Source organism: Oryctolagus cuniculus, chromosome 16 (genome assembly GCF_051225735.1).
Source record: "Oryctolagus cuniculus isolate XC-2025 breed Fujian yellow rabbit chromosome 16, ASM5122573v1, whole genome shotgun sequence".
NCBI lineage: Eukaryota > Metazoa > Chordata > Mammalia > Lagomorpha > Leporidae > Oryctolagus > Oryctolagus cuniculus.
In genome coordinates this window covers 60,665,001-60,686,809 of record NC_142882.1, presented here as the reverse complement: position 1 = coordinate 60,686,809, position 21,809 = coordinate 60,665,001, and the positions used below count along the sequence as shown (strand labels likewise).

Genomic DNA, 21,809 nt, shown 5'->3' with positions numbered 1-21,809 from the left:
AACACAAAAATAAGGAAAGTATCCAACTTTTAAAAGAGAGTCTTGTCATCTGTAACAACATGGCTGAAATTGGAGGACGTTATATTAGGTAAAACAATCCAGAAACAGAAAGACAAAAACTGCACAATCTCACTTACATGTGGAATCTACAAACAGATGGCAAAATAGTGTTTCCCAAAGGCTAGAAGATGATAAATGGGAGGAAGTTGTTGGTTAATGGGTACAAAGGATCAGTTCTATAGGATGAAGGAGTTATGAGGGTCAAATGTACACATGGTGATTACAGCTAACAACACTGCTCTTGCATACTTGAAAGTTGCTAAGAAAGCTTATATTAAATGTTCCTACCACACACACACAATCATAACTCTGAGGTGATGGATACGTTCATTAGCTTGACTGTGACAATCATTTCACAATGTCGACATATCAAAATACCAAGTTGGCACTTAAATTATACAATTTTTATTTGTCAAGTACATTTCAATAAAGCTAGGGGAAAAACACTACCATTATACCTAATTAAATGATCTTTCTTGATTTGTATCAGAGAGAAGTTCATAATATAAAACCAGTCATTTTGAATGGAAAGGGTATCTTGAAGTTAATTAGTAATTATGGAGCATTCAATTAATCTTTTTTAACATGTTTTTTATTTAATAAATGTGAATTTACAAGTGCAACTTTCGATCAATTAATCTTTTCTATATAAGAAACAGCCAAAGTAGGAACAATCCTTCAGTTACTAACTTGGGCACAATAACATTCACGTTTCCCCCTGCTGGTGGTCCTCTGTGCCCATCCCCCTCCCGCCCCTCCAGGACTCCATCTCAGGAGAATCCAACTGGGAAGGGTTTCCAAAGAGATCAGAAGATAAACATGCCTCATGGATTCCTTAATGAGAAAAAGCTAGAGGAAGAAGAACCAAACGTACTTCTTTTTTCCCTACAGACTCTTTCAGGCACCAAAAATATTGCTGAAGCAAAACTATAGGAATTAGCATAGATTCTACCTTTACATAGAGTTCCCACCAAGGAACTCCGGGGCCTACAGAAACTCTGACTTTATGTTAGAACTGGTGAAACTCTAAAAGAACAACAGAATCAACAGTACTCTGTACAATACATTTGGTCCATATCTGGAGAAAGCAATGGATAACCAAAAACAATGAGTTATAAGACTTGGTTTCCCCATCTATAAAATGAATATGACAATCGCTACATAATGGTTTCATTATAAGAATTTAAGATTAAAAAGTAAATGGTTAATGTGCTAATATTAAATGTTAATTAAGTATACAAAACCTGAGAATGAGCAATCCATACTTCAATTCAATAGAACAATCTGAAAAAAAATTAATGTTCCTCCTACCTTTGAATCCAGAAAAAAATAATCAAACAGATGTGATCTTATTATCAATTGAATCATCTAAATGGAGACTTAAAAATTCTAAGGAAACACTCAAGTTCAAAGAAAACTATTCTTCACCCCCCCCCAAAAAAAATTCTTTGTATAATTATAAGGAAGTTTTTCAATATCAGAATCATTGTGTATTTATTAATCTCATACTGTTTACTATGAAGAAGACAAATTACTCGTAGGAATAATAGTCAGGGAAAGAGGAACCTAGTCAAGGAGTAAATGGGAAATCATGAAATAAATCCCAGAACTTGGGATCCACATCCTTACTTTTTTTTTATTTTTTTTTTATTTTTTTTTATTTTATTTTTTTTTTTTTTAATTTTTTTTGACAGGCAGAGTGGACAGTGAGAGAGAGAGACAGAGAGAAAGGTCTTCCTTTGCCGTTGGTTCACCCTCCAATGGCCGCCGCGGCCGGCGCGCTGCGGCCGGCGCACCGCGCTGATCCGATGGCAGGAGCCAGGAGCCAGGTGCTTTTGCTGGTCTCCCATGGGGTGCAGGGCCCAAGCACCTGGGCCATCCTCCACTGCACTCCCTGGCCACAGCAGAGGGCTGGCCTGGAAGAGGGGCAACCGGGACAGAATCCGGCGCCCCGACCGGGACTAGAACCCGGTGTGCCGGCGCCGCTAGGCGGAGGGTTAGCCTAGTGAGCCGCGGCGCCGGCCCACATCCTTACTTTTTTAATATAATCCCAGGCCACCTAAAAAAGTTTCCTCATTTTCATGAGGCTCTTTTTTGTGTAATTATGACTTAGTTATTTTCATAATGGTGTCTACCTTTAAACAAAGGTATAGTCATATTTTAAGTATATTTCTCCTTTTAAATAATCCTAGTAGCCAATGCAGCTATCCAGATTTACAGAACGAATCCCATGAAGCACTACATAAATTTGTATGTATTATAGGTGGAATATAATTTTACAAACAATAAAACTTGTCACCAAAAAACACAAAATATATTTTAAAACAGTATATATAAAAATACTTAAGGGCATTATTTTACATAAGACTTGTCAACTTTATTGAACATGGCAGTAGATATATCTAGAAAAAATGTTATATTATTTAAAAGTTTTCATATACCCACATAAAACATAAAGATCAACTCACTGAATTTCAGAGAGGACTGGGTCCACAGATGACCACAGTTTAAATTTTAATCTTAATTTTTCTTAAGTAAATTTAGTATCTTTGTATTTATAAAATATTTGATGGATCTCATTCTATAAATTCAACTCTTGTTTTGGCAAACAGAGTAGCTTAAAACCTAAAATACTTGAAAAAAATTATTTTAACTTTGTTTAGCTCTGGTTGCAACAGCCCCATTGTACTAGCTGAAGCTTGTCCCAGTGTAGAGAAATTTGATTAACTTTAATTCAAACAAAAATAAAAGATTAAGGGCAGTGGGAAGAATACACCATGGTTCTCAGAGATACTGTATACACTCACAATCTAAAGTCACAAGATTTTTAGAACTGGAAGGAATCGTTACATCAAGAAAATATTTTGGAACCCACTTCTCCCATGGACCCAAAGAACACAATGATTTTTCTTTCTTTCACAGAGTTCTTAACTGAAATTTGATCTACAGAGCAAGAAACAGGCATACCCGTGTAGGAAAGTTAATGTAGAGACTCCCTTTGCTGTTGCACTGCTGAGGATACAATGCCATCACAATTGGTTGCAAAGGGGAAAAAAAATCTAAGTTTTTGCACATCTGTGCTCTGGTCTACAAGATGCGAAGCATGATATGAGTTTGGTTTGGTTTTGTCAATGAATTCATCAGCTGTTCAGCTGAACAAAGCAGCCTTAACCCTCTGACCAATGGCTAAATGCAAGAAAAACGTGGGCACACACACCACTGCCTTTATGAAATCGTGGCAAGCCCTGACAAACTACAAATCCATTATTATTTAGGCAGACCCTCCTCCAGGCTCCCCGGGACTCTATTTCACAAATCGCGCTCAGACTCTGTTTCTCTCACCCATACCCGCCTCCCATACACACCCTCTTACATCACCCATTTGCTCCTGGCTTGTCCCTACAGTCCTAAGTTTTAAAAGGTTAAACATGCAAAATGACTTTGATCTAGGCACTATGACCTTCTTCAAAATAGTTCCTTAAAAAAAAAAAAAAAAAAGTGAACTGTGGCTTACTGGGTAAAGCCTCTACCTGCGAAGCTGGTATCCTATCTGGGCACTGGTTCATGTTCCAGCTGCTCCACTTCTGATCCAGCTCCCTGCTAAAGGCCTGGGAAAGCAGCAGAGGATGAACCAAGTCCTTGGTTGCTTGCTACCCACATGGAAGATGCAGAAGAAACTCCTGGCTTTTTCAGCTTAACCTAACACTGACCATTGTGGCCCACTGGTCTCTGACTTAGAAAATAAACAACTAAAATCTTAAAAAAAAAAAAAAGACCAAAAAAGTAAACTTATTAAACTTATGGACAAAGTATGGACTTCCTAGGTATTTCTTGAACCAAACCCAGAACAACAATCCCATTCCACAAGACATGTCCACATCTCCATTCACCATTCCTGAGTAATCTCGTTCTGACTTCTCTGAGTAAGACCTTTCATTTGCAGGAGCAGGTTTTGAAGAACTCACTCAGAATCTTTAAATGTTTTTCCTTAGTATGTGCCTAAGTAAGATACTTTAAAAGCAAATGTAGAGGCCAGCATTGTGGCTTAGCGGGTAAAGCCCACTGTCTACAGTGCCAGCATCCCATATGGGCGCCGGTTCTAGTCCCAGCTGCTCCACTTCCGATCCAGCTCTCTGCTATGGCCTGGGAAAGCAGTGGAAGATGGCCCAAGTGCTTGGGCCCCTGCACCTGCGTGGGAGATGCAAAAGAGGTTCCTGGTTCCTGGCTTCGGATCGGCGCAGCTCTGGCCGTTGCGGCCATCTGGGGAGTGAACCAGTGGATGGAAGACCTCTTTCTTTCTGCCTCTGTCTCTCTGTAACTCTACCTTTCAAATAAATAAGTCTAAAAAAAAAAAAAAAAAAAGGTCAAGGTCAAGTAGAGTTCACCATCACTTTTTGTCACTATCAGAAATGTGAATTACATATACTACACCCTTTCAGTGTCTCAAATCCAGTTACTGCAATTTTCCAAGCCCATCTACTGTAACAAGTTCTACTGTTAATCCATGGTGCTTTCAAATAAGTGTAGCCATCCATGGGAGAATATTTCTGACATCTAATCATTGTAGGTATCTCAGAATTAAATTTACTACGTGCCGTCTTCCAATGCTAATCCCAACTATATGACTTCCCTTCCACAGTGACATTCGATTCTCATCAGAAAAGACTATAGATTTCCTTAGTCAAGCAAATCATTGTGAGAGAAGACTGACTGAGTTCCAGTGTAAGTGTAAAACATATCTAACATATAAAAGATAGCTACAACTAAGGATTCAAATATGAAGTATTTTATATATTTAATAGAAAGGAAACATTTCACAATAGGTCAGGCTATCAAGTAACCAAATAGTATCCCAATAAAGTGTGTTTGTACAGTCAAAGAAGAGTCCACTTTCAAATTTCACATTACCTTATTATTTAATCATTAGCCTACTCTACCTACCCCAAGGAAGAACTATGCGTGTTCATGACTGAATATCATAAAGATAACACATGGAGAAATAAAATAACTTTCAATATGGAAGAGTTCACTCACCAGCACTTAGAAAAGATTCATGTTGTACATTAGAGTTCATCATTCATTCATTCAATAAATATTTATTACAAGGAAGAGATGGTGTCAAGTGCTGGGGATATTTCCGTGAACCAAATTCACTTCCTGCACTTATGAAGTTTCTTATCTGTCTGGAAAGTTTAGTATTAATTTAGCTTAATGAGTATTTATAAGCATCTATAACAAAGCAGCGTTATGCTGTGAAAGCTAACACAGGATCCTTGACTCACTGTCTGTATCTTTAGAAATAAAAATTCATACAAATTAAAGACTTGGAAAACAATACAAAGCAAAAGAATTCAAACAGTATTTATGAATCTACTTGGGAATGAGGTATACTTTGTTAAGACACAAGAGTCCAATCCAACAGATGATTTTTTTTAGGCAAATCTTTAAAACTCCAGCAACACAGCAAAGAAGGCAAACATTACCATTCTCTTTCCTGGGTACATTCTCAAATGCAGATCTTTTTCTTTTCAGAGTAAAGAAAGCATTTACTCTCTCCTTAAATCTGAAAAGGTTATTGAGTACCCAGTATAATTTGTTTATTTTTGTATTGCTTTTTCAAGTCATTTGGCAAGTAGATACTGAGCCTGAATATTTAAATTGGCTTATGATAAGCTCAGGGGAGAGCTAGCTAATTGTCTTAGAGCAGAAAATAAGAAATTAAAAGGCTGGAATCATTTTTTCTGGGAGTTTTAAAAACTCTCCTGAGAGGGATATAGAAATTATCCAAAGATTTTTTTAAAGTAGCTTTAGAAAAGGCAGGGGATATAGTACAGAGTAATCTATTTTTAATAAAAAAAATTATGGAAAGTATTATTCCAAATTGAGTATTTTGATTTAAATAACAGGCATAAAGTTAGGAATAATTTTAAAAATCATTCTAATGTTATGGAAAACAGTTTGGCTATTCTCAAAAAGCTGAACATAGAATTACCATATGATCTCACAATCCCACTCCTAGATATGTATCCAAAAAAATTTAAAACGGGTACTAAATCAAGTACATGTGCAAACATGATCACAGCAACACTACTGCAACAGCCAAAAGGTACAAACAGCCCAGATACCTGTCAGTGGGTAATGCCTAAACAAAACAGTCAGCCACCCTAAGGAATGAAGTCCAGTTATGAGCCACACAACAGCACCATATATGACAGCTGTTCCGTAAGATTATATAACCTAGCAATACAGTAGCCATCTTAGTTTGTGTAAGTTTACAGTGTTCCCACAATGGCAAACCCAGATGCTGAGGCATTTCTCAAAATATACTCCCATCATTAAGCAACTCAAGTCTATACTGATACATGCTACAAACTAGATAAATGTCCAACACATTATGTTAACTTAAAGAGACCAGACACAAAGGTCATATGTTGCATAATTCCATTTATATGAAATATCCAGGAGATAGGAATCTAAAGACAGAACTCAGGCTGGTGGTTGCCTGGGGCTGGTGGGGGAGAGTCAAGAGAAAAACTGCTTATTGGCGAGGCATTTTACTTTTGGGTAAGAGAAATGTTTTCTAACTAGCTAGAGGTCATGATCACACAACACTGCAAATGTACTAAATGCCAATGTTTAATTACCCGGGGTGGGCACTGTGGCATAACAATCAAGCCGCTTTTTGGTATGACTGCATCCCATATCAGAGTGTCTGGGTTTGAGACCCAGCTCTGCTTCCAATCCACCTTCCTGCTGCTGCACACTCTGGGAGGCAGCGGGTGATAGTTCAAATACCTGGGTCCCTGTCACCACGCAGGAAACTCAGATGGAGTTCCTGGCTCCTGGCTTCAGCCACTACCTGCAGTGCCCTCATCCTATAGGGGCACCAGTTCAAGTCCTGGCTGCTGTACTTCTGATCCAGCTCCCTGCTAATGTGCCTAGGAAAGCAACAGAAGATGACCAAAGTCCCTGGGCCCCTGCCATCTCCATTGGGAGATCTGAAGAAGCTCCTTAGCTTCGACCTTGTAGTCATCTGGGGAGTGAACCAGCAGATGGAAGATCTCTCTCCATCTCTTCATCTCTCTATGTAATCTGACATTCAAATAAACAAATCTTAATTAAAAAAAAGAGTGTCTTGAATAATTGACTGTTTTTAATGTACACTTTAGTGTGAAAAATTACAAAATCTATAGCTAAATAAATCTCAAAGTGTTTCTTCAGTTTACAAATACTTTTAACATGAAAAAAACCTTGTCTGTTCTAACACCAAAATTATTTTGACTTGAATCTGAAATGTTTTAAAAATCCACAGTGCCACTTCCAAGAGCAAACCCTGATGGGTTAAGTAGGTCAGGCATAAGCATGGAAAACAGATAAAGCCAACAAATTCTACATGTCATCTTGGGAGAATTTAAACCTTAAATTCAACAGACATGAACGTGAACTGACGAAAGACTGCAAATAAATGCAACCTAGACACAACAGCAGTCTTCCAGCAAGGCTCACCAGATGCTTTGGGACAGATTATGAAGATGCAGACAAGGCAAGGCCAAGAGCTTCCCGGCTGACAAAGGCCATGACATAAAATGACATGTGGTAAACGTACTCAATAATAAAGCTGCCTTAAAGCAGCAGTGCTCTCACACACCACCAGTGTGTCATGAAAGAGGAAATGCATTTCACAAATCCCATGATGACCGATTTAACTTCTGAAGATGTCACCATTACTTGGGGAACTTGAATGTCCCTCATCAGCTCAAACATGAGAAATATATTCATGTACACGGAAAATACGAAATTTATAAAGGTGACCTCATCAACACACTAAGGTTAGGTTTAAAAAGCTAAGTGCCATCAAGTACACCAGATGTCCAGGTCTCAGTGTCTAACACTACTCTTCAGTAAAAAATTGTCCAGGGTTCCTTGGAGAAATGGCGGATCTGGGGCCAGAGCAAGAGATGCATACGGTGAGCCAGGGTGAGCCACCACCAATGGAGAACCACTACTCTAGAAAAACTTCCAAAACGTGCAGCCAGAGAAATCTTGATGGCTAACCAGATAGAACAATGCTGCGAGGGCCTGGCTGGCGTAAAGAACCCACTCAGCAAGGGAGGCGGGATCTCAAAGGAAAGGAGTTGGCTTGGTCTTCTCCATCACCTCTCCCCTACTTTGCCAGTCAGCAGTCAGCAAGAAGGCCTCTCCCCTGTGGGGAGCAGCTCGGACTAGACTAAGTTACTGGAATTAAGACTTATTCTATGCATCTGCTCTCCCACAATATGGCGCTGGGAGAGGAGGAAACAGCTTCTACACAGCTGCCTCCAGTTCAACCAATAAACAGCAGGACCTGCTCCTGATTGGAGGAGAGCAGCGTACTCGGCGTGTGGGTAGCAGAGTTGGGATTGGTGGAAGAGGACTATAAAGGAGGAGAGAGCCAACATGCACCAAGAACATCTATCTGAAGGAACACCTGTGCAGCCCCCGAGAGAGCCGGCCGGCGGTGTGCCGCTCCCCCGCGGAAGTGGGGAAAGTGGCTAGGGGGAACCGCCCTTCCACGGAGGTGGAAGGGTCGGTAGCCAACCCGGGAAGAACCAGCAGCAAACCCGGGAAGGGCCGAGCAGACAAAAGAACAGCGCAGGGTTTAGTGTCGTTCCTCCACGAAGAGGGGGAGCGACATAATGGTGCCGTGACTCGGATATGAAGCCTAGGCAGGGTTCAGTGTCGCTCCTCCACGAAGAGGGGGAGCGACACTCCCCCAACTTCATTACTCCTGCTGCTAACAATCGAGGCAGAAAAGAGGAAAGCCCTGGTGTTTGACACACTTCACAAAAGCTATCTTTCAAGGATCCTGGATTGGGGAGCAATTTAACTACAGATATGGACAGCAGCCTGCTAATTACACACTAACACCAACTTAGGAGGGTGCTACAGAGTCTGGAATCCCATCTGTTCCACTGCTAGTGGAAAGCTCACAGAGGCCAGAGTACCACCAACTGCCATCAGGCCTGCGGAGTGGGAAACTGAGCAAGGCTCACCTAGTCCAGCGATCGCTCCTCCCTGACACCTGAAAAGAAAGGCGAGTCTGCCCCTCTTGGGCAAACACCTGCTCATGGTCGGGAACATGTGATGAACAGAAACCAATTTCTTTTACACTCTGTGCCAAATTCAGCGTAACTCATTAGGCTTCCGCCAGAACTGGATTCTAATCCTGTGTTCCACACAATTAGCTTCCATCCTCAGCTTCTCGTTACTTACCTTTAGCTAAAAGCAGAGGATTTTCCCCAAAAAGAAACAGGCACAGAACAGTCCATGTAAACATCTCCGAAATGGTAAGGTAATTCCACAAATTTTCAAACTGGATCAGAATTTAAAGTGCCAGTCTAGGTCACAGACTCTCAAAGGAGAGTTCTGGATCAAATGAACAAACAGGTATCTGAGGGCTACGTTTTACAAATAGTCAAAGAGCTTGTTTATCTTGTATTTTTTTCTCTCATTCAGAAAATCCACTTGACACATGTGTTTCATTCATCCCTCTCTCAGCGGAGTTTTACGTTCCTTTTGAGATAAAGAGGGACATAAACAGTTTAGCCAAATCCAGACATTTTCTATAACAAGCCTATTCAAAGGAGGGGGAAAAAGGCACCCATTCATCCCAGCCAGACAACTGTCTCTTTTACAAGCACACCTGAAGGCTCTGTTTAAATTGGCTGGTGCTGATCTCAGGGCAGAACTGGCAAACTGTCATAGAGCAAAAGGCTACAGAGTAAAAGCTTTGAGTCTTTGATTCTGTGTGATTCTGAAGACTGACTTAACCTCTCTGGACTTGTATTGATCTATATATATTAAAAAAAAAACTATCTGGCAAATAACAGGGGAACTTATTTTGAAAAGGATGGTTGAAGAGCATTAGCTAGAGGTCTTTAATGAAAAGTTGTATTTTCAACTGCTAAATAGCTTGCTAAGGAAAATACGAAAGACAATCTATCCAAAGAGACATGCTTTCTGTATATTCTGTGAGTCATTTTAAATACAAAAAAAAAACTTATTTTGTCAAAAAAATAAGTTTCAGAAGGCACTTATCTCTTAGTGTATGGAAACAAGCATGGTGACATTTCTCTTTGAGTAACTATGGCAGAAGTGCTTATTAAAATAGTAGCGTTAGCCAAAACTCAAGAATCCTTTTCCTTCAGTCCAGAGAAAAGTTTTAAACTCTTGCTTCTGGGATTGGTAGAAGAGAAGTCCTGCCATCTGCTGCACCCTGTTTCTCAAAATATACATTCAGAAACTAGTTTTCTGAAGGCAAAGACTCCTCTGTACAAACATAAGCTTAATTTATTTCATTCTTCATGTTTCTCTTGTACCTTAGGAAAATATGTGGACTCTTGCCAACAGCACTATTATAAGGCTAATTGCTTCTGTGACTCATTAGTCAGTGTGTCCCATGCATTTTTCCAGAAAGATGACCCTCTATGTAAACAAGGTCTAAAGAGGCCCACAGAAGCCAGAGAAGAGGGCAAAAGGATAAGTCCTAATCGCTTTCCCAAAGGACTGGCTTTCAACTAGCCTGGAGTACACCCACCGCTTCTTGTTGGGAGCTATGTACACATTCTCCACTTCACACCATGGAAACCAAGTCGGGGCCCTACTTACTACTCATCCCACTTCATTAACAGTCGGATTCATTTGTTCTACAGACATACTCTAGGAAACTTATCTCAAAGTCAGCATCAGTTATAAAAAGTTCATCAGTAATCCTTCTATTTATGGCCTATCTGTTCAATTTATAAACTTAGACTTTTTGAATGATGTTACATTTTGCCACTTCTGAATCAAAGTTCTATCTGATTACTTGGCAGGAGAGACAGACACATTATTTAGTAGGAGCTATTTTTGTACTTTTGTTATCCAGGATACCAACCCTAAACTTTCCATTTTATCTAGACGAGAAATGTATTCACCCACATCTAGGATACAAAAAACATTCTTCAGGGAAGAAAGAAAAGAGAAGGAAAGCACCAATTTTGATTCCAATTTTGCTTTTTCAACTTGAAAACAAAGATAAAACCTATCCAGAACAAGAGAATCTTGTAATTACTACCTAAAAATAATTCCTTATAATGGACTAATATGAATTATACACAGGTTTAAGATGAAAGACTCTGAATGAAGACACTATCTTACTTCTTAGGCACCTTTCCTTGCATTCATCATTACAGTCATATACCTGTCACGTTGTAAGTAATGCTTTCTTAATTAAATGCACAGTTTTCCTCTGCGATGAAATAAATTCCAGTACTTACATTCAAATCCAAAGGCTGCAGGAAATTGAAGGTTTTCTAGACATTAAAAGGATTTCAAATTAGACTAGAACTGAAATTTTTAAGGATCCCCCAGGTCAGGTCCAAAATAATCCCTCTCTTTCTGTGTACTATAACTAAAAATATTTGCTATTTCTGTGATTAAACAAAAACTGCTTACAAAGGACACTAATGTTACAGATACTCCCATCTTGGATTAATGTGCCATGTGTCTGCACTAGATCCCAGGCTTCTGCACTGATGGTCAATTTTTCCCCAGCACAATAATTTCATTATCTCCACATATTCCAAATATTTCTGAAATTTCTTGTTATTAAATATAAAAGGCAGACATATTGACTTACTCAATGGTACTAATTAAATAAATGATTTCCTCTTTTTTAGTAGTGTAACAAAAAAGGCTGAGCCAAATAAGCACCTACCTACCCCTAAGAGTTCTGTTAAAATGAAATACAAAATAGGCCAATCCAGAGTTTTCTGTACACTCTTCTATGGTTTTTATCTTGGGTTCATTTGAGCTCTCATTCAGACACTGTCTTTTAAAAAAATAAAAATCAATACCCTAATCACCACACCACATAGGGGTCTTTTACAACTGAGATGGTTTTCCACAGTCTCTGGTGCCATAGCAGTCTGTTAATTATTACTGTGGAGTTGATGTTAGCGAAATCAAACCTAGGAAAAACAAGACTAACTTTGTCAAATTGCCCTGAATACAGACAGAACAAAAAACAATGGAAAGAATTGAGGGGTAACTTGTTGAGAACTTTTTTTCTGGTTTAGTAAACCACCATTCTTTGAAGTGTGAGCAAATTATCTGGTCGGAGTTGAATTTCATCTGGAAAATTCTACCTGAAAAATTCAGGAAGGTGGTGGTGGCCTAGAATCTCTACCTCATCAGAAACATGGTTGAACCAGCTACAGGGGCTATGCTGGGTTTTCCATGTTCCCTCTCACTGCAACCATCAGCCACACTGAGGAAGGGGTTACCACCCATATTTCAGATGAGGAACTGACATCTTATAGGGTCAAGGGTCTGCCCAAGGTCTTCCCGTTAGGGAAGGTGGTGGCCACAGAACAACTGTGCACCTGCACACTGCAGGACAATGAAAGCAGTGAGCATTTAGAAAATATTTTGCATACATCATCTCAAATAACCTTACCAACTTAATAAGCTGGGTATTACTGGTATTATCTCCCATTTGTAGAAGAGGAAAGTGAGTCACAGGAGAATGGTCTCCTCTGGCCAAATGCCCACCCGTGGGTAGAATAAGATACACTTTGCTTTGACAAAGCACAATTACCAGCCACAGAACCAAGAGGGATGCATAGACCCAGGGACTGCCTTCTAGACATACTCTGATTAGTTCAGAATCCCACTCACTCCAGCCCACTTCTAGGGTTTGTTTCCCAAAACCTTCCTTGGAACTGACTCTACAGCAGGTGTGCACCTCTATCTGCTGTAACTTGACGCAAGTTACACTTGGCTTTCGCAAGCTCTAGAGGTGAGCCATGATCTGCATCACCACCAACAATCCTATCCCTCTTGGTAGTGACAGTTCAGAGACCTAGCCTCATCAGTATTCCTCCAGTATCAAAAGTTGTTTCCAAAATGGGCAGATGTCCCAATACAGGCCAAAAATAAAAATAAAAAAGTCTGTTTGTGGCTTCTTGAAGTTTCTTTCCCTTTTTTCCCCCAAAAGTAAACCTGTGGATGTTTGCAAGATGTCCTGTAGACATCTCATTGCTACCAGCCTAAGAATGACATGAAAGCATAGAAGAAGGCAAATCCAAGTAAATCACAGGGCAATACAATGGAAGCCATGAGATTAGAAACAACTCGGAATCCTCTGGACTTTAGTTATACAAGCCCACACATTTCCTTATTGCTTAAACCAATCTGAGTCAGGTTTCAGTTACCTACAGTCCAAAGCATCCTAAACTGGCAGATTCCCAAAGCCAGCGTTCTTGACCAGTATAGGTGAGGTAAGGTGCAGGGGACAGCAGTGATCCCCAATGAAGGGACCCAAAAGGCTCTAGAGTACCGCATTTAGATCCAGAGCGGCACTGTCAGTAGAGCAAGAGTCATTTAGCCCCTTCTTCATCTAAGCTGCTTTGTGAATGAAGTCAGAGAATCTGAATTCTCCAGAACAGAACATTGTCTAAAAAAAGCATAGAAAGTATATTTTGTCTAAGGGTACCACCATTCTTAGTCCATCATTGCTATTAAAACCTAGCCTGGGGTGTCAGTGTTGTACCATATCATGTTAAGCCTCTGTATGTCAAAGTCCCAGTTCAAGTCATTTCCTCCACTTATGATCCAGCTCCTGCTAATGGGACTGGGAAAGCAGCAAATGATGATCCAAGTGCCTGGGCCCCTGCCATCCATGTGGGACACCCAGATGGAATTCCATGCTCCTGGATTCAGAAAGCACTCTCTGTGTCAGTCTCTCAAATCAAAAAAGAAGGAAGGAAGGAAGGAAGGAAGGAAGGAAGGAAGGAAGGAAGGAAGGAAGGAAGGAAGGAAGGAAGGAAGGGAAAGGAAGAAAGTTGGCTCACATCCCTAATCACCAAGGTTCAAACCTGAACCACAATAAGATATCACCTCACTCCTGTAATGAAAGCCTCTATCAAAGAAAAACAGAAAGTAATCAGTGTTGGCAAGGATGTAGAGAAATTAGAACTCAAGTGCACTGTTGGTAAAAATGTAAATGGTGCAGCTGCTATGAAAAACAATGTGGGGAAAGTTCCTCAGAACACTAACAGCGGGTTAACGCCCTGGCCTGCAGCGCTGGCATCCCATATGGGTGCTGGTTTGAGACCTGGCTGCTCCACTTCTGATCCAGCTCTGCTATGGCCTGGGAGAGCAGTAGAAGATGGCCCAAGTGCTTGGGCCCCTTCACCCACATGGGAGACCCGGAAGAAGCTCCTGGCTCCTGGCTTCAGAACAGTGCAGCTCCGGCCATTGCAGCCAATTGGGGAGTGGGCCATTGGATGGAAGACCTGCCTCTCTTCTCTCTGTATAGCTCTGACTTTCAAATAAATAGATAAATCTTTTAAGAAAAAAAAAAAAAAACACTAACACTAGAACTATAATATGATCCGGCAATCCCAATTCTGGTGCATATACAAAAAAACTGAAAAGAGGGTGTCAAAGATACATTAGAGTGAATGGATACCCATTCCATTGCAGCAATCTTCACAATTACCCAGTGGTAGAAGCAACATAAATGGTCCTTAACACGTGAATGTGGTGTGTGTGATAACGGATGTCACTCAGCATTTACAAAGGAAGACGCACTGACAAGTGCTACAACATGGATGAGCCTTGAGGACATGATGCCCAGCGAAATAAGCCAGTCAGAAAAAGATAAATCATGGATGATTCTACTCACACGAGGTATCTAAATGAGATGAACACAAAGAAACAAGAAATGGAATGGTGGTTGCCAGGGTGTGGGAGGGGAGGCAGGGCATTGCTCTTGGGTGTATGTAGAGTTTCAGTCGTGGGGATGGGGATGGGGATGGGGCGGGGCAGGAAGGATCCGGAAATCTGTTCCACCACAATGGGCACCTGGTTAACAATATCATATTGTTCACTTGGAAACTGCTGGGAAGGTGAATTTTATGCCATGTGTTTCTTAGTCACTAGGGGCCGCTGCTGTGGCACAGCAGTTAACGCCCTGCCTGAAGCGCCCGCATCCCATATGGGCACCAGTTCTAGTCCTGGCTGTTCTTCTTCCTATCCAGCTCTCTGCTATGGCCTGGGAAAGCAGTAGAAGATGGCCCAAGTCCTTGGGCCCCTGCACCCGCGTGGGAGACCTGGAGGAAGCTCCTGGCTCCTGGCTTTGGATTGGCACAGCTCCGGCCGTTGCAGCCATGTGGGGAGTGAACCAGCAGATGGAAGACCTCTCTCTGTCTCTACCTCTCTCTGTAACTCTTTCAAAACAAAAAAATCATTTTTTAAAAAAAGGAGAAAGAAAGAAAGAGAAAGAGAGAGAGAGAGAAAGGAAGGAAGGGAGGGAGGGAAGGAGGAAGACAGGGAAGGGGAGATAAGGGGAAAGAGGACGGATTTCTGTTGTCAGCCAAGAATGATGCAATTTGTTTGCTTAATTCCTATGGTAAAAAAAAAAAAAAAATCAGACAAGCATAAGAAATGCAGTTGGATGAGTCTGTTTACAGCATGGCAAATGTATTCTTTCCAGATTATACATGAAGAAATGCACCTTAAATATGGCTTTGCACTCCAATGCAGACATAAACTGAGCCTCCAATAATATAAAAATATTATTCGTGAAGTAGGAATTTCTCAAAAATTGCAAACCTTGAGGTCATTCCAAGCCATCATGGCCAGCTCCCCCACACTGAGGCCTCTGGATCCAGCCCCAATCCCGTTGGGGTTCCAGGCCCTAGAACTATTCTAGTTATGGGTTAATTTAGCTATTTATTGCTGAAGGTACTGCATTTCAAACAGGGAATTACATCCTTTAACAAACAAATCTGCCCATAGATTAGGAACTGCCTGCAGCCAGTGTCATTCTGTTAGTGAGATTCCCTATGTCTGGAAATTCATGTATTCCTCCTTTACTGGTGATCTTACAGAGCCGCAGGGAATAAAGAAAAAATGTGACTGGGAGATGGCCCAAGTGCTTGGGCCCCTGCCACCCATGTGGGAGACCCAGACGGAATTCCAGGCGCCTGGTTTCAAAGAGAGCCATCTGTCTCTCAATCTCTCAAAAAAGAAAGAAACAATCACATTGTAGCCCTTTTTCAAAGTCATCCAGTGAGGGATGACCCCCCTTCTAGCACAGTGGCAAACCCCGATTCTACAATGCAACGACCACAACCAACCTCACACAGAAGGAGCTAAGACAAGGGCCTCCCTGCTCATCTCTCTCCTCCTGCCGTCCAGTGTTCAGCGATTATTTCCTGAGAGGCAGTGGAGCTCAGGAACCGGACCACCTGTAATCTCCCCAGGCAGATAACAGCTGTGCGACCTCGGGAAAATTACATGAATTCTCTGAGATGGAGTCGGCCTCCAAAATGTGGGTGACAATAAAGCCTACCCTGGGAGTAACTGAGTCAGTCCAGGTAAGAGCACTCAGGAGGCCGGTGCCACAGCTCACTGGGCTACTCCTCCGCCTGTGGCGCTGGCACCCTGGGTTCTAGTCCCGGTTGGGGCGCCGGGTTCTGTCCTGGTTGCTCCTCTTCCAGTCCTGCTCTCTGCTGTGGCCCGGGAAGGCAATGGAGAATGGCCCAGGTCCTTGGGCCCTGCACCCGCATGGGAGACCAGGAGGAAGCACCTAGCTCCTGGCTTCGGATTGGCGCAGCGCGCTGGCCATAGCGTCCATTTGGGGGGTGAACCAACAGAAGGAAGACCTTTCTCTCTCTTCCTCCCTCTCTCTCTCTCTCTCACTGTCTAACTCTGCCTGTCAAAAAAAAAAAAAGTGCACTCAGGACCAATTAATACAAATCAAGTGCTCATTGAATGTTCATTTAATTTGAATTTTTCCTATTATGATGCACCGAGTCCTAAGTCAGATACTAGGGAGAAAACAGTGAATGAGAATAACATGGTTCTGACCCTATGAATGAGAATAACATGGTTCTGACCCTATAGTACTTTTAGACTCACAGATTTGCCATATCCTGACATTATATGATTAAACCATCTCAAACTCTTACACTTTAGAAAGGAAGAAACAATTCCTATTCAGTGTTTGTTGTTGGGTTGGAAAATTTCTGACTGTTACATGGCAGGCATTGGAACAACTGCTTTATACATATTACCTCAATTAGTCCTTTCAATAATAGCATGAGCTACACCAGCATCATATGTTACAGCAAAGGAAATCAAGGAACGGGGAGATTAAAATTCAAAACAGGTCTGTCTTACTCCAGGGCTGTTCTGGATGCCTGCCCCACGCTGCCTTCCTAACAGCAATATATGTGAGGGTCCTCAAGTGGGGAACTACCAAAGCCAAGGGAAGGCTCTCAGACGGCATCACAGTCAGTAAGACACAATCTGAAAAACCCATCTCAGCCTAAGAGAATGCAAGAAAACAAGCGAGGCGGAGAAGGCTTTGCTGGACGGGGATCTGGAGGTCTGAGCAAAGCTCATCAGAACGTCCTCAGCTTCCCACTCCGCAGCCGACTGACTGCAGCAACGAGCAGGGGCCAGAAACCTGGCAGCTGAGAGCCGGAGTGAGCATCAAAGAGGGCAGGAAGCCTAGTGAGTGAGACTAACACGGTCCTGGCCCGTGGAACTTTCAGACTCTGGGTCTGGCTCATTCTGACACCACATGATCAAACTGCTGGAGATTCCTACGCTTTTGAAAGGAGAAAATAACCCCTACTGATGTGTCCACTCTGAGCTGCAAACAGTCTGGACAATGGAGGTATTTTTTGGTTTTGTTTTGTTTAAAAAAACAAACTAGGTACCAATAAAACTTTTACCCACCATTCCTTTGCTCACTCTAAAATAAAACTCAATGCTGCTAGTAAGGAAAATAGATAAGATGTAGGCAACACAGAGTCCCTGAACAATGTATATCTGTCTGTCCTTCCTCATTAAAAACATTTCTGATCCTTCAACTTTTTTGGAAACTCTCAGAAATATTGTATTTACTGTCCCTAGGACAAAAGCCATGAGAAGTCAGCATTTGATGAAAAACTGCAGAAATTATCGAAAAGACAAGTGACCTGTCGCAAACTTCTCAGATCATTAGCCAAATCATTTCACAAGCATCAGATAAATACATAACCACTCAACAGAAAATTTCTCCAAGACAACATTAACTATTTCTAGTAGGAAACTAAGAAAGATATTTATGGGGAAAGTCGTCTGGGGAACAATTAGATGACTAATCTCCTAACAAGTATTCAAATCAGCTCTAACATTTTTTATATGCAAAATTGTGAAAAATGTCAGGACAACAAAACTTGGTCAAATCAAGCCATGCTGACTGCAGCTGCGGACAGCGCTGCTATGATTTCATTTATGAAGCACTTCACACGCACCCAGAATGAGCTGCGTCCTCTGAAATACTGCTTCTGCCTGCACCGCCCTCCTCCGAAGCCTGTTTCTTTGTGAGGCACCCACTATGACCGCTTCCTTGCGGCTTCAAAATTAATTGTGTGTCTCGGCTTCTTGCAAGATCGATCTGCGGCCATCTGGTCTAGAAGTGAAGGGAGAAGACAGCTGGCCAGGAATTTGGGGGAATATTCTGGTTTGTCTCTTCTTGCACATCTTTAGCCATCTATATTTTTCCTGTTCTACCTCCATGATAACATGTAAGAAACATAATCCTAAAAATACTGGGATGGCCTTTGGACAGTTGCTTCTAAGGCCTGATCCTAGTCTTTGATAATGTGACAATGCTTCTCTGCTTATCTTATAAAGTCACTAGTTTCTTTCCTGCCTATGGTTGGCTCCTCCCCCACCCCCTACCATTTTTTTTATTTTTACTATGAAACCTTCTTATGGTAGCAAGGCTTGCCACTTTCAGCCAATCTCGGGAGAAATGAGCCTCGTGGTTAGCTCAGACTGAATCTGTTCTCCATATGTTCAGGCTTTGTCCAGGTGCCAGCTGGAAGGCCTAGGAGGTGCTTAACACCAGATCCAAACGATCTGGGGATTGGTGTGCTTCAAACCAAGGCAATGGAAAGGCAAATCACCCAAGGCTTCCTGCAAGTGCTGCTCACCGCTCACCCCAGTAGCACGAGAGGAAGAGGCTGACCCCGGAAAATGTGGCATTGCCTTTGATGAATGGGAGAAATACACAAAGACAATGGAGAAGCACGATTTAAACCATTTTCTCAGTTAATCACTTTTTACCTTCTCTGGGCCAAGTGCCAATTTTCCATTTTGAAATAAAGCTTAAACAAAAGACTTAATATTCTTTTAGATAGGCTATTTGTCATGACATGTCTGTTTGCCTAGTTCTAGATGTGATAATACTTACGACATCCTACATTGTAATGGCCTTTTCAGAAAATATAATTAATATTTAATTATATTATTGTTAATAATTCATAATCAAATATTAGTTTAATATTTAACATTATTATTTTAATCAAACAATAATACTGTTGGCTCAGAATTGTACCCGGATTTTAGACACAAAAACAATAAGTTTTGGCTCATATAAGTTATTCTATTTGTTTATAAGGACTGCATTTTTAGGCTGCCTTTATTCACTTGAAAAATATAGTGACTGTGTCTTGATGATAAAAGGATGTTGTTGTTGTTGCTTTTTAATCTCAAGTAACCATATTTTAGCAGTCACATCAGGGGCCAGCGCTGTGGCACACGCGTTAAAGCCCTGGCCTGTGGTGCCAGCATCCCATATGGACACCGGTTCGATTCCTGGCTGCTCCTCTTCCTATCCAGCTCTCTGCTATGGCCTGGGAAAGCAGTAGAAGATGGCCCAAGTCCTTGGGCCCCTGCACCTACGTGGGAGACCTGGAGGAAGCTCCTGGCTCCTGGCTTCAGATCGGTGAAGCTCCAGCCATTGTGGCCATCTGGGGAGTGAACCAGAAGATGGAAGACCTCTCTCTTTCTCTACCTCTCTCTGTAACTCTGTCTTTCAAATAAATAAAATAAATCTTTAAAAAAAGTCACATCAAATTTAAATTTGAGACATTAGTTTTTGACATATTGCTTTAAAGAATAATAATATAATTATATGTTATATTCCTCAAAATATATTAATACTATTTTGATGAGTTTAATGCTTTCAACAAAGTGAGCAATTTCATAAAAACATAACATTTCAACTACACAAAAAGAACATAAAATCTGCCTGAGTATCTCAATCTGGTCACTGAGCTCTGGTTATAAAAATTATTTTATACATCAACATGCAAGTAGTTTACTGAGTAGATAGTTACCATGGTATACTAGCATTTCTGATACAAATGCAATGCACACATTCCTACAAAACTTCACTTTCTACAAGCTACATACCAAAAATAAAGGGGCTTAAATGAGGGTAAAGGGATTATGAGCAAAACACTCAAAAGTTATGCAGTTCCATAATCAAAGCACTAACAGTTAATAATAGTTCTACTGGGTATGCTAGCACAGTTCCATCTGCATTGGCATTTGCACACAATGGTCAGTAGGTTACTGCTTCAAGACCTGAAAACCCAGGCTCATGCTTCCTCCTACAGGATGTAGGAACAGAGAGGAGTTTGATCCAAAGCTTTTTTAAAAACCTGACTGAAGATCTCATCTGCTACACGAGAAACATTCTCTTGTTGTTTCTCTCCTCCCAATGTTCATTTCCCCTGAACACACAGATTTCTAAATTCAGGGGGAAGACACACTCTGTGGTCTTTGCATCCCCAGGTAGCTAAACATTATGTGAAATTGGAGCAGCTCTGGAAGCAACTAAATTGGTCACTGCTTACCCTAAAGAAAGAACTTTTGGTCAGATTTTCGACTTGTATTCTAAAGTCCTCATGCATTATCAAGGCTTTGCCTTTAGTTGTGAAAGCACTTGAATGAGCATGTTGTGGGAGAATAGATTGTACCAGGCATCAACTCGCCATCAGCAACAGACTCTGAGGCACAGACTAGAGCTCCCGGAACAGAAAGCAGTTAGCTTTGACCTCCCAACATGCGACGTTCTGGGCTCTTACTTAAGATCACTAAGCCTTGACCCTGGCATAAATCCAAGCCAGCACTCATTTAATACACGTGCTCCTGGAGCCAAGACATCTGCGTGTTGTAATGACATGCAAGTTACAAAGGACTGTTCATATCTCACTGTAGTATAGTGTGAACATTTAACTGATGCAAAGCAGCTTTCTATAATGATTAGTCTTTACTTAAAGGATGTATTATATTTCCAATTAAAGTCTTGAGTAGTGTACAACAAATTTATATGAACTGATTAAACTGTTCATTACAGCAATTCCAGAAATGCTATGATGAGAGTAGCTAGACACCTGGAAAAAGAGGAAAAACTTTAAAAGAATCTATACCATGTAAAATAACTATTTCACTTTTTAACTAAATACTTCCAAATAATTTATTTCATTTTTATCTTCCTGAATAGTGGAGTCATCGCTCTTTAAAACAACAAGAAAGAAAATAGTTTTAGGCCAGAACAGAAGGATCCTCTTGCTTTTAGCAGCTACCGGGATGCACACCTGGGTGGATTCGGGGGCACTTCCCTAAGCCCCTATCCAAAGGCAGCAAAGGAGGTGGCCATCGCTCCCGTGGGCCTCTTGAAACACAGACCCGCAAGGGCACAGCCAGACTCAATACTCTTCACCACAGGTATCGCCCTTCAAAAGGAAAAGCTGAAATTCTGGTCAGGGTTGCCTTAGGGCGAGAGGAGAGGAGAGTTATTATCTTTCAAACCTGAGGAGGTAATGGCAAAGGTCATTGCAGAGGTCAGCAGACCAGTTCAAACAGCTCATCAA

General features: G+C 41.3%; 1 protein-coding gene across 20 annotated transcripts in view; it reads right to left on the bottom strand.

Annotated features, from left to right (window-relative positions):
- The window catches only part of BBS9 (Bardet-Biedl syndrome 9), a 438,558-nt gene that overhangs the window by 122,736 nt on the left and 294,013 nt on the right, over positions 1-21,809 (bottom strand). The window lies entirely within an intron of this gene.